The sequence below is a fragment of the Felis catus genome, chromosome A1, assembly GCF_018350175.1.
Source record: "Felis catus isolate Fca126 chromosome A1, F.catus_Fca126_mat1.0, whole genome shotgun sequence".
Taxonomy (NCBI): Eukaryota; Metazoa; Chordata; class Mammalia; order Carnivora; family Felidae; genus Felis; species Felis catus.
In genome coordinates, this window is record NC_058368.1 from 202872573 (window position 1) to 202885118 (window position 12546).

Genomic DNA, 12546 nt, shown 5'->3' on the forward strand with positions numbered 1-12546 from the left:
GTCTTCCATCATAAGGTGCAATTTAAAAATAGCTTTCTGTCTTCTCCGAAGATAGGGAAACGGGTGAGGAGAGCAGAGAGTGGGATCCGGCAGAAATACGTATTTTCAGTCCCTTAATAAACACTGACTTGACCTGCCTTTCAAGACTGACAGAGTTGGTCCCCAGGATACTTCCAGGCTTGCTGCATATAATCTGGACCACCAGGAGGTCTGGGACAAAGAATCAACTTGCAAGATCCCAAGGACCTGGTGGCACCTTCCAGCTCCTGAGAAAGGCATCTTGATTTAGGTGCACACATAAATATACAAATGTTCTCGGCTGCTTGGCAGAGAGCCCAGCGCAGGAAAAAACATTACGCTTCTTTTTGCAAAGTGCCATTAAAAGCCACGGACCGTGCCAGATTGAGTTATGAGATGCTTCTTAGTTTTTTGGCTTCCTCGGTACGTCTTTAAGGGTCAGTGCAAAGTTTCTCTACAGCCATTTCTCAGTTCCTAAATTACAGCTACAATTTGGAGAAGAATTTTTCCCCCACAGTTGATAATTAGTAAGAGATAAGAAAAACTACCTTTTATAATGCTGATAAAAAACATAAATTGTGCATGGTATTATATGCGCAAAGTGCTGTCTCTGTGTAGACCCCTTTAAAGGAAAGGCCTTCCAATTTCTGACAGCTTTGTGTGGATGTTCTTTAACAATAGTTTTCTTCTTTTACACACACACACACACACACACACACACACACAACATTCAACTTCCTTTGTTTCTCAAAATGTCATCTTTACTTTTTTTCCTTCTCACATTCATTCTTGCTCATAAAGCAGATCCATTAAGCCATCTGCTTACCCCGGCTAAGAGAGTTCTAAGTGCTCTACTATACCAGAGCACTGGTTGCACTGTTAGTTTGTTATCAGTTTTGACAGTTTACAAGCCCCCAATTGGTATGAACCAAGTTTTATTCAGAGCTTTGTACCAAAGGAGCAATCGTAATGAAATTAATTACTGCATTTATTGAAAGTGTATCATATGCTAGGTACAATTTACATATATTAGGTCATTCAGTCTTCGCAACAATTCTGTGAAGGATAATTAAGTTTGCATAGGTGAAGGAACCCAATCACAGAGAAGTCGCATTCCTGGGAAATAGTTGAGATCCAAAACCGTGTGAATGTCATCAGATACTCTTAACAAAAGTGTGTGTTGTAGGCCCTCAAATGTATGCTGAATGAACTGTTATCTGTTGAGTGTAGAACTGTTAGAGGCCTAATATAGCCAACGTGATCATATGCCCTCAAAAATAATTCTGGAAACACCCACAGTTCATCTTGTTAGTATTTCCATTGCAAGCCTGCCCTAGTAGTCTCCCAGAAGCCTCACTGTCCTTACCACCCTTTTGCCTAGTGACTCCACCTGAGTTCAGTTTAGCTAGTGCCATTGCATCTAGAAATAACAAAGTCCTATTTGCAGTGGCATTAAGGTATGCTTGGGTACACTTTTGTGTGTCTCCCATGCCTATCTCCCTTGCAGTATAATTCAAAATACTTAGTGAAATCCTAGTTATGGATATGCCCCCTTTTGGATATGTAGAGAGGGTACATAACTTTTTTTCCTGACATTCTCTGCTCTTGGGCTGTCATTTCACATGCAATCTGTACCTTTTTCCTGATAGAACTATCTTGCCCAAGTTCTCAGTCTAATCTTCAAAGACACGCAACCGGAAGGCTCTGTTGCATGGAAAAGGTCAGCTCATCATGAGCTAAAAGAAGACAGACAGTTCATGATTTGCAGCCTTAGCATCAAGTGAAAATACCTAACTCCTGAGGAAAGCTGACAGACGCTTCTAAAATCATCATGTTCCCCCACAATGAAAGTTGGCTACAAAGGGTTGGAAGATAAAAGACACCACTAGAACAGGGTCACTTTGAAAAGTTGCTGCAAATTACAAATATCAGCTTTTATTTTTTAAAACCACCACAGAGTTAGAGTAGGGCTATTAGTAGCTTATTTTGTAGTCCAGTATTTCAATCGTGGTTAAACTATCATATCACAGTACCTCATGAACGGTAGCCAAATAAAGAGAGTAGCCAAGCCCAGCTTTTATATAAAGGCAATTACACTGCAAGCATCTAATATTTCTGAGTATTTATTGTATGCAGATATGGTGCTAGACACTTCATATATTATTTCATTTAATACTCATTATTACTCTCAGAGACAGGAACTAATATATCATCCTCATTTTATACATGAGGAAACTGAGTCATAGGAAAATTAAGTAACTCTCCCAAGGGCACAAAACTAATGGAACTAGAATTTGAACTCTGGCAATATTAACTATGGCAGTTGTTTTTGCTTGCTTAACAGGAGCCAGGAGAATACCCCTGGGAATGTATTTGGATGGAAATGGCAGGATATAAGACTAGAGAAGCAATAATTCTTTGTCTTGAGAACACTTTCTCAGAATACAACACTTGAAACTTTGGCAAAGTCCTCGGGAAATAAGACAAACTCCCTGCTAAGATGGTCCTTCGAAGTCTAAAGAAACTTGACCAGTGCTGAACAAAGTAGAATGCCTGAGTTGCTCTGGAAGATGGTAGAGGAAGGAATAAAATAGATTGGGGAAAATGGGCAGCTGGAATAGGTATATTAGGTAAATTAAGATACCCTGTCCCCCAAGGATTGTGTGCCATGGAAGGGCTCAGAGAACAGACTATTTATCAAATATGTCAGAAATGATCTGGTATGAGGGGGATCACTGGCATAACCAAGTTCAGTAGTAGCTCTCTGCAGGCCAGGGCTGATTGTAGGGGAAGCACTTATAGACTTGAGCTCATTAATATCCATGAAGATGATGAGGTCCCAAAGAAATAGAGGCCAAATGGTGATACTTAACTGTCAAACAATTTCTGTGATAGCCAACAAAGACATCCAGAGGGTTTTGCTTAACCCACACAGACTTGTGAAGATGACTAATGAAATACGGTTGTCCCTACAGAAAAGTAGGCAAGTATTTTATTTTTAAAGGTTAATATCAACAACTGAAAGGATGTAGGAATGGAAGACAGGAGACTCAGTGTGGTAAAACGTCATAATCTCTTGTTTAGATCCCAGACATAAGCCTGTTTTCAAATCCAGAACCTACTGACCGAAGAGCTGGTTGGTTTACTAAGAGGAAGCAATATAAAAACACCATAGCAAGGATATACTGTGAAAATTTCCCCAGTTTTCCCCCCAAAAGAACCTATGGCTATTTACTTAGGTGGTTTTACCTTGGGGAAATAAGAATATTCAGACATTCCAAAGAATATTGAGCACAGTGTCTCAGTTGATACGCAGACAACCAAAGCATCATCATGCCCACACTGTTAGAGTAAGGGTTTATAGGAGGCAGGTGATAAATAAACTTCTGGCACATAGCACCCATAGCAAAGTGTTCTCTCTCTCTCTCTCTCTCTCTCTCTCTCTCTCTCTCTCTCTCTCAAAAATGTTTATACTTTAGCAATAATGCCACATTTGGTACAGTGGGTGAAACCAGATCTACTTATGTAAGCCTACACTAGTCTAAAATCTACAGTAACTATCCTGAATCCATTTAGATTCTACAGGGGCAGAATGGCAAATTAAATCTAGACATGTGTGATGGTTTATTTTATATCAACTTCACTGCCCAAATATTTAGTTAAATATTATTCTGGGTATGTCTGTGAAGATGTTTCTAGATGAGATTAACATTTGAATCAGTAGACTGACTAAAGCAAATTGCCCTTTCTAATGTGAGGAGGTCCCATCTAATCATTTGAAGGCCTAACTGATTGAGCGGTAATATTGGTTTTTTTTGGTCTTTGGACTCAAACTGAAACACTGGTCTTTCCTGGATCTTGAGCCTTATGACTTTCAAAATGAAACTTACATCAGTTTTCCTGGTTCCTAGGCCTTTGGATTCAGACTAGAACTACACCATTTACTATCCTGGGTCTTCAGCTCATTGACTAAAGATCTTGGGACTTCTCAGCCTCCACAATCATGTGAAACAATTCCTTATAGTAAATATCTTTCAATAGATAGATTGATACATAAATAAATGATAGACAGATGGATAGATAGATTCAAATGCTTTGTTTGAAATTCATCAGTGAGTTTTTGTTCCAACGCTACACTTCCCACTAGCTGCTGTTAGTCAATGACTGGCAGGAAGAAAAAGTAAGGCAGGACCATTCCTGGGAAATATGGTGTTCCTTTGACTGGCAGCCTTGGCTCAAGGACTCCTTTGGATTCTCCCAAGGCAGCTCTTGAAATAAATTCTTGGGCTTAGTTTATTTGGGAGACGATCCCATTATGCTGAAGTGGGAAATCAGAAAGAGTGAGACAGGGAAGGAGAAAAAGTAAATATAAGGATGTGTTATAGAGACTACCATAGTGGGCAACAGTGTCTTAATTCTGCCAAAAGTTCCTGAGAAGGGTATAAATACCTCCCAGAATTTTCTTCCTGAAGGGCAGGAACTGGATCATTTACCCATGAACTGCTATCTCCCATTGTCTCAGGTTGGTGTGGCTCCTCCACATCAAAGAACACCCTAGGGCAGAGTGTAAGACACTTGATGCATGGGAAAGCAGAGACATTGCTTGTCCTTTTCTCTATGAATTTCCAGTGCCTTGCACATACTTGTTTATCAGTAAGTATTGAACTAATAAGTGGATAAATGAATGAATGAATTTATTGATTGTTAAAGATCATTTACTTTAGTAGTTCTCAAGTGTTAGTCTGTGTATGGACAGTATCAGAAGCATCTGTGGGCTGTTTGAAAATCAAATATTCTTTTGAACACTGGTGATTCAGTAGACCTGGTATAACCCAACATTCTTTTTTTACTGTTTCTTTATTTTTTTTTAATTTTTTTAACATTTATTTATTTTTGAGACAGAGAGAGACAGAGCATGAACGGGGGAGGGGCAGAGAGAGACGGAGACACAGAATCGGAAGCAGGCTCCAGGCCCTGAGCCATCAGCTCAGAGCCGGACTCAGGGCTCGAACTCACGGACCATGAGATCGTGACCTGAGCTAAAGTCAGACGCTCAACCAACTGAGCCACCCAGGCGCCCCACTGTTTCTTTATTTTTGAGAGAGAAGGAGAGACAGAGCGAGGGATAGAAAAAGGGAGGGAGGGAAAGAGAAAATCTCTTTGTGTACTGTCAGCACAAAGCTCAGCATGTGGCTTGAACCCACAAACCATGAGATTGCGACCTCAGCCGAAGTCCAATGCTCAACTGACTGAGCTACCCAGGTGCCTTATTCTTAAAATTCTAAAATTCTAAAAATTCTTATTTAAAGAAATTCTCGTGTGATTTAGAGGCAAAGCCTGCACTGATTTCATTGTACTGATCTATTGATCTGATTCCACAACTAAAGCTCGTTTCTCTTTCCTACTAGTGGAAGATATTTTGTGATATGTTCTATCAAACAACCAAACTGTAGCTTTTTAGTTTTTGTATGTAAAACTTTTACCCAATTTGTCAGTGATTGAGAACAGTTCTACAGATGGATTGATTTAAGTTTCACATCTTTTCCATTTCTCATTTAGGAATTATCAGGAGTCAGTAATTATAAGCCCAGTTTAAGTACATCTTAAATCTTCAAAAGAGACATTTCAGTACTCATGGGCTATCAGATTGCAGATGGGCTCAAGAGAAGACACAGTTATACAGAAATAACTGGAGTCCAGGCTTTTAGCATTTGCTCAATTTCACTTCTGATAAGTTTTAATTCTCTCTATTATCTAAAAGCATAGACCAAGGGATAGAAAAGAAGACTTCTACAATTTCAGAAACTGATGTCTTAAAGGGTAAGGGAAACAGATATAAGAAAAATGGTTTAGGAACTTTGAGATACAGAAGCATGAATTCCATTTGTCCTAGAATCTCCTGGGTACGCATTTTAGTTTAACACACATGGTGAAGCAGCTGCTTTGATGTCATCTTTTGGCCATTCAGAGACACCCTCTGCTGGAATTCTTCCTCGGGGGCTCCATCCAAAAGGGTTCGATGTGTAAATTAATATGTAAACTCAAGACTTTCATTATCTCTTTCAGGCGACACCATTTCAGAGCCAGATGACATTAATAATGGAGCAGTGAAAAAGATGTGACCCATAAACATCTTAGCACTGCCTCTGACTTAAGTTTATTTTCACATTATAAAATACTATAGACTCAAAAAATTCAAAAAATTCTAAAGAGGAGCCCATAGAAGATAAAAACAACTGTATTTCTACCAACCAAAGACCATTAAAAATGTTGGTGCTATTTCTTTGTATTTATACATGCTTCTTATTTTGTTAGGTTAATAAATGAATACATGAAAAAAATAGAAGATGGATAGATAGGTATATAATGCCTTTCTCCTATGTATACAATTTTTTGTGCTTTTTCCACTCAAGAGTATAACATAAGAAAATTATTCATTGAAAATCCTTTACAGTAATAATTTATTATTCTCCCTCACATTCTGCTATCTATATATTCCTTATATTCAAACATTCCTATATTATCTGGATTTATTTTCTCTTTTTTTTCTGGTATCAATCATAAGGGCATGATCATCTACACACAGAAAGGTTTTTTCTATATTGTTGCTTCTTTAATTTTATAAAAGGAGAATTATGGTTTCAAGGAGTTTGAATGTTTTTATATTTCTTGATGTATTTTTAAACCCTTGAGTAAAAGCCAAATTAAAGACAGAAAATGCACATAAAAATATATGTGGATTTCACAGTGTTGCCATTTTTAGTATATAATTGTTTGGACTTAACTCTGACGTAAAGTACAAAGAGCAGGAATACACATATCTAAATGGGTGTTTCCTACTGGAGAGCTTGATAACGACATGGTGATTTTTTTTCCTCTTTTCCTTTTTCCTCTTTAGTCTTCTTGAATTATCACATTATACATTTAGGAAGCAGCTGTGAGTTGTAGGGCACAAGTGGAAAGATATCAGCCATTCATTCACTCAACAAATATTGAGTGACTACTACGTGCCAGGGAACATTCTAAGTGCTGGAGATACTGAGGTGAAAGAGGACTAAACCTACTGAGGAATAAGAAGAGAGCGAGGCAGGGGATTTAGGGGAGGGTCATGTATAGGAAGTAATTGATTTGCCACTTTGGTTTTAGGGCTTAAGGAAAGCCTCTCCATGGAAGACAAACTGATGCTCAGATGTGAAGGGCAAGTAGGAATCAGTAGAGATGTAAGGAGAAAGACCATTAGAGGAAAGATGAGCAATGAATACAAGTTTTCTCAGTGAGAAGCTTGCTCTGTCAGAGGAAGAAGTGCAGCATAAATGAAATCGATCTTTGTCTTCAGTTATGAAAGTAGGGAAACATAACACAGTATTTGAAGTATCTGCTATTTTATCCCTAGAAATCCCATACACTTTCATATTAAATTATAGTTTTTGTAGATATATTGAAACAATATTTATGTTCCTGATTACTTCAAGGATATAATAGTTATTATGTTTGTTGCTAAGAATTATCATTTAATGTCTTAATAAAATAGCATATATATTGCCGTAACAAATTTCTTTTTAACAATATTTTGATGATTGTATCAATATAATTGCTTTTCTTTTTTAAACTTTGTGCCTGAAAAACATTCTTCTGAGAAAGAGTTCAGAGTTAAAAGGATTAATGGCACCAAAAATGGTTGCAGACCCTGGTCTGAAGGAAAGAAGGCCTGTGGGAATCTTTTTTCAACCATATCATAGTGTATCATTAGTCTATGGCATGTCTGTGCCAATGAGTCATTTAACCCAAATAACCACAGCAAAAATTAATGTTCTGTGCTTTTTTTCTTTCTTTTTAAAAAATACACCTTAGGGAAGCCTGGGTGGCTCAGTCAGTTAGGCATTGACTTTGGCTCACATCACGATCTCACAGTTTGTGAGTCTGAGCCCCGCGTCGGGCTCTGTGCTGACAGCTCAGAGCCTGGGGCTTGTTCGGATTCTGTGTCTCCCTCTCTCTGTCCCTACCCCTTTTGAGCTCTCTTTCTCTCTCTCTCTCTCTGAAAAATAAATAATAATCATAAAAAAATAAAAATAAATAAAAAATAAAACATGGTTAGAGTGGTTAGAGCAGTTTTAGGTTTATAGCAACGTTGAGCAGAAGGTACAGAGACTTCTCATATACTCCCCACTCTCACTCAGAAATAGCCTCCCCCATTATCAACATCTCTCACCAGAGTGGTACATTTGTTATAATTGAAGGACCTACAATGACACATTATAATCACCTAAAATCCATAGCTTACATTAGGGTTTACTCTTGATGTTGTACATTTCGTGGGTTTGGACAAATGTATGATGTCATATATCCAGTTTTATAACATCACACAGAGTAGTTTCACTGCCCCTAAAAATCCTCTGTGCTCCACCTGTCTATCCTTCTTTCCCCACTAACTCCTGGCATCCACTGAACTTTTTACTGTCTTTATAATTTTTGTTTTTTCCAGAATGCCATATAGAAAGATCATACAGTAGGTAGACTTTTCACCAAATTTTACTTTTTTTCCACTAAATTATATTCATTTAAATTTCCTCTTTTTATGGCTCGGTAGCTCATTTCTGAATCATATTCTACCATCCCTATATACCATTTTATTGATCTGTTCATCTTTTTTTTAAATTTTTTTTAACATTTTTTAATTTTATTTTTGAGACAGAGAGAGAGCATGAACGGGGGAGGGGCAGAGAGACAGGGAGACACAGAATCGGAAACAGGCTCCAGGCTCTGGGCCATCAGCCCAGAGCCTGACGCGGGGCTCGAACTCATGGACCGTGAGATCGTGACCTGAGCTGAAGTCGGACGCTCAACTGACTGAGCCACCCAGGCGCCCGGATCTGTTCATCTTTTGAAGGACATCATGGCTTCTAGGTTTGGGCACTGGGAATAAAGCTGCTATAAATATTCACATGCGGGTTTTTGTGTGGACATGTTTCTAACTCTTGCTGAATTGTATTGCAAGAATATGTTCAGTTTGGTAAGAAACTGCCAAACCACCTTCCATACTGGTTTTGCTATTTTGTATTCTCACCAGCAAAGACTGAAAGTTCCTGTTACTCCACATGGTAGTCAACATTTGGTGTTGTCAGTGTTCTGGATTTTGGCTACTCTAATAGATGTATAGTGGTATCTCCCTGTTGTTTTAATTTGCATTTCCCTGGTGACATACAGAGTGAAGCATTTTTTCATGTGCTTATTTGCCATCTGTATACCTTCTTTGTTGATTTCATAGTTTATGTAATGCGTACTTCCTACCCAGCAAAGGAATTTTTATTACAAGGTGGTTGGTAAATATTTGTTTAGGTAATTGACTTTGGCTGCAAAGAATGTAGAACAGCTCATAGGTGGTTTCCCAACTCAAATTTTAGTTGCAACTCACTGAAGACCTGCTCTAAATATTTAAATATTAAAAAAATTTTTAAAATCCTTCAGAAATTTGTAGTGAACAGAATAGACTTATGGTAAACACTTCCTGCAGGCATACTATATTAGAGAGCCATAAAATGTGCCATTAAATGAAAAGGATAATTTCTGAGCCTTCACACTGTCACTTTGTAGTTGCTCAGAAATCTTTAAGAGGGCTTCACCCTTCATTAAATGAAATCCCAACTGGATCATTGTGATGTGACAAGTAATTTGGCCTCTTCAACCCTGTCAACACAGGTAAAAAACTCGATGAAAATTGAATTACTGTATATCAACCTCTGTATCTCAGTTTATTTTCCCTGGGTAAAGGACAAGTAAGCATTTTCCATTTACTCATTGTGCAAAAATATCCCTTCGAATTCGTTAGAAAAGTCTTTACTAATGAAGTGATCCCTGGAGTCACCATTTTAAATGTCTAAAGATAATTTGGAACAACATATTTAGCACTTTCCCAGAAGATGGAATACACTTATCTGATAACTGAAGAGCTTGAACTATGCATGCTTTAATCAGAAAAGCATGACATTTGCATTTAGATTTTACTCTCACAGGTCAGAATGAAGAAAGAATTATGAATATGCATGACTAGAGGTGTGTAAATGTCATTATTTATTTAGTTATCTTGAAAAAACTCGTGATTCTCTGTGGAGATTTGGAAAATAATTGAAAGACTTTGTTATGAACAGCTAGTGTCATACATATGTATATATATGATTCCTGGATATTCAATGGATTGTAAATGCTAAATATTTTCCAGGACTTCTAGAATTTTATTCTGTATTTTTAACACTTTATTGAAACATAACTGATCATAGTTTTATCTATTTATCAATATAATTTTTTGTTTAACAATAGTTTTAGGACCACAGAAAGTTACAAAGGGATACAGAGACATCCTGTACACCACAAACCCAACATCCCTTACTATTAACATCTTGATATTGCTATGTTATATTTTTAACAATGAATGAAATGATAATTACACAATCTATGAGCTAAAGTCCATGCTTTATTTAGATTTCTTTAGTTTTCACCTAATGCCTTTTTTCCATTTAGAATCCCATTCAGGATACCATGCTGCATATAGTCATCATGTCCATCATGTCTCTGTTAGCTCCTCCAGGCTGTGACAGTTCCTAAGAAACTTTTTGTCTTTGATGACCTTGACTGTTTGGAGAAGTACAGGTCAGGCATTATGTAGAATGTCCCTTAGTTGGAATATGTCTGATGTTTTCCCCATGATTACAGTAGGGTTATGAGTTTTTATGTGGCAACTACAGAGGTACTGTGTCGTTCTCATCATGTCACATCAAGGGTAAATATTATCAACATGACATCACTAATGATGTGAACCTGGACCACATGAATTAAGGTGGTACTTGTCAGGTTTTTGTACCATTTCTTTTCTGCCTTTTTATACTGAAATCTTTGGAAGGGTCACTATGTGCAGCTACCCTTAAGAAGTGAATAATTATACTCCACCTACATGAGAACAGAACATCTACAAAAATTATTTGAAATTCTCTGCATGGGAGATTCGTTTATTCTCAGTCTTTCTTTCTTCCTTCCTTTCTTTCTTCCTTCTTTCCTTCCTTCCTTCCTTCCTTCTTCCTTCCTTCCTTCCTTCCTTCCTTCCTTCCTTCCTTCCTTCCTTTCCTTCCTTCCTTCCTCCCTTCCTTCCTTCCTTCCTTCCTTCCTTCCTTCCTTCCTTCCTTTCTTTTCTTTCTTTCTTTCCTCCCCTTGCTCCCCTCCCCTTTCTTTCTTTCTTTCTTCCTTTCTTTCTTTCTTTCTTTAATAATTTATTTTTATAAATATATACTCAGATATTCATATTATATTCTGGGTTATAATTCATTACTACTCTATTTATTTTGTTGTTCAAATTGTTTCATCTTTGGCCAATAGGAGCTCTTTCAGTTGGCTTTTGTATCCTTTTTTTAAAATTTATTTTGAGAGACACAGAGAGAGAGAGAGAGAGGTGAGAGGGAGAGAGAGAGATAGAGAGAGGGAGGATCCCAAGCAGGCTCCATGCTGTCATTGCAGAGCTTGACATGGGACTTGATCCTATGAACAGCAAGATCATGACCTGAGCCAAAATCAAAAGTCAGTACTTAACCAACTGAGCCACCCAGGTGCCCCTCTGTGTCCTTTTTAAATACTCTCATCGCTGTAGTTTTTCAAGTACTTCCTTATTTTCAGATATTATACAACCCTCCAGGCTCATCTTGTGTGTTTCTCCCTCCAGCACTAGAATTAGCCACTGCTTTAAAGAGATCTGGCTTATTTTATTGGAGGATAATATTAGAAAAAACAATTTGCTTGCTAGATGGGCTTGTTGCTATTGAGGTACCATTGTTTCCAGACCCACATAGCTGTCAGAGCAAAAAATATATGTGTATATTAACCCGACTTTGTATGCATAACCATAAGTATTTCTATATGTATTCATCTTGAAAAGAACAGCTTTAAATCCAAATGACAGCCCTGCCTTAGTTTAAAGCTAAGTTCTCTTTTCTGCTTATTATGGATCTTTGATAAAAAAAAAATATATATATATATATATATATATGTATATATATATATATATATATATATATATATATATATATATATATACAATTGCTGAGAAGTCTGTTTGCTACGTGTATTGTGAAACCTTTCCTGAATGTAACTCGCTATGTAACAGAGTAAGTTGTAAAACTTCCTAAATGTAGTCTGGTATGTAATAGAATAAGTGATTGTACATAAACTAACCGGCATTTCTCGCTTCTGTAAACCTGCTTGCTTAACACATTCCTCCCCTACCCCCTTCCCCCTTCCCCCTTTTTCCTCCCGCCACAAGTAACGGACAAAGCCTTCCCGCCAAAGGACAGACAAAGGACGCCCAATCAGAGAACAACAAATGTCCTTACTTTAAAACCAACTAATCAGGCCCCTCATAATTTGAAACCTCCCCTGTGCTATTTGTCTCTGTCTATAAAAACGCTGTACCAACCCTGATCGAGGCCTCTTAGCGTCACCGGCAACGAGTGCGCGGAGGTCCAGGTTCGAACCTGCAATAAACGACCC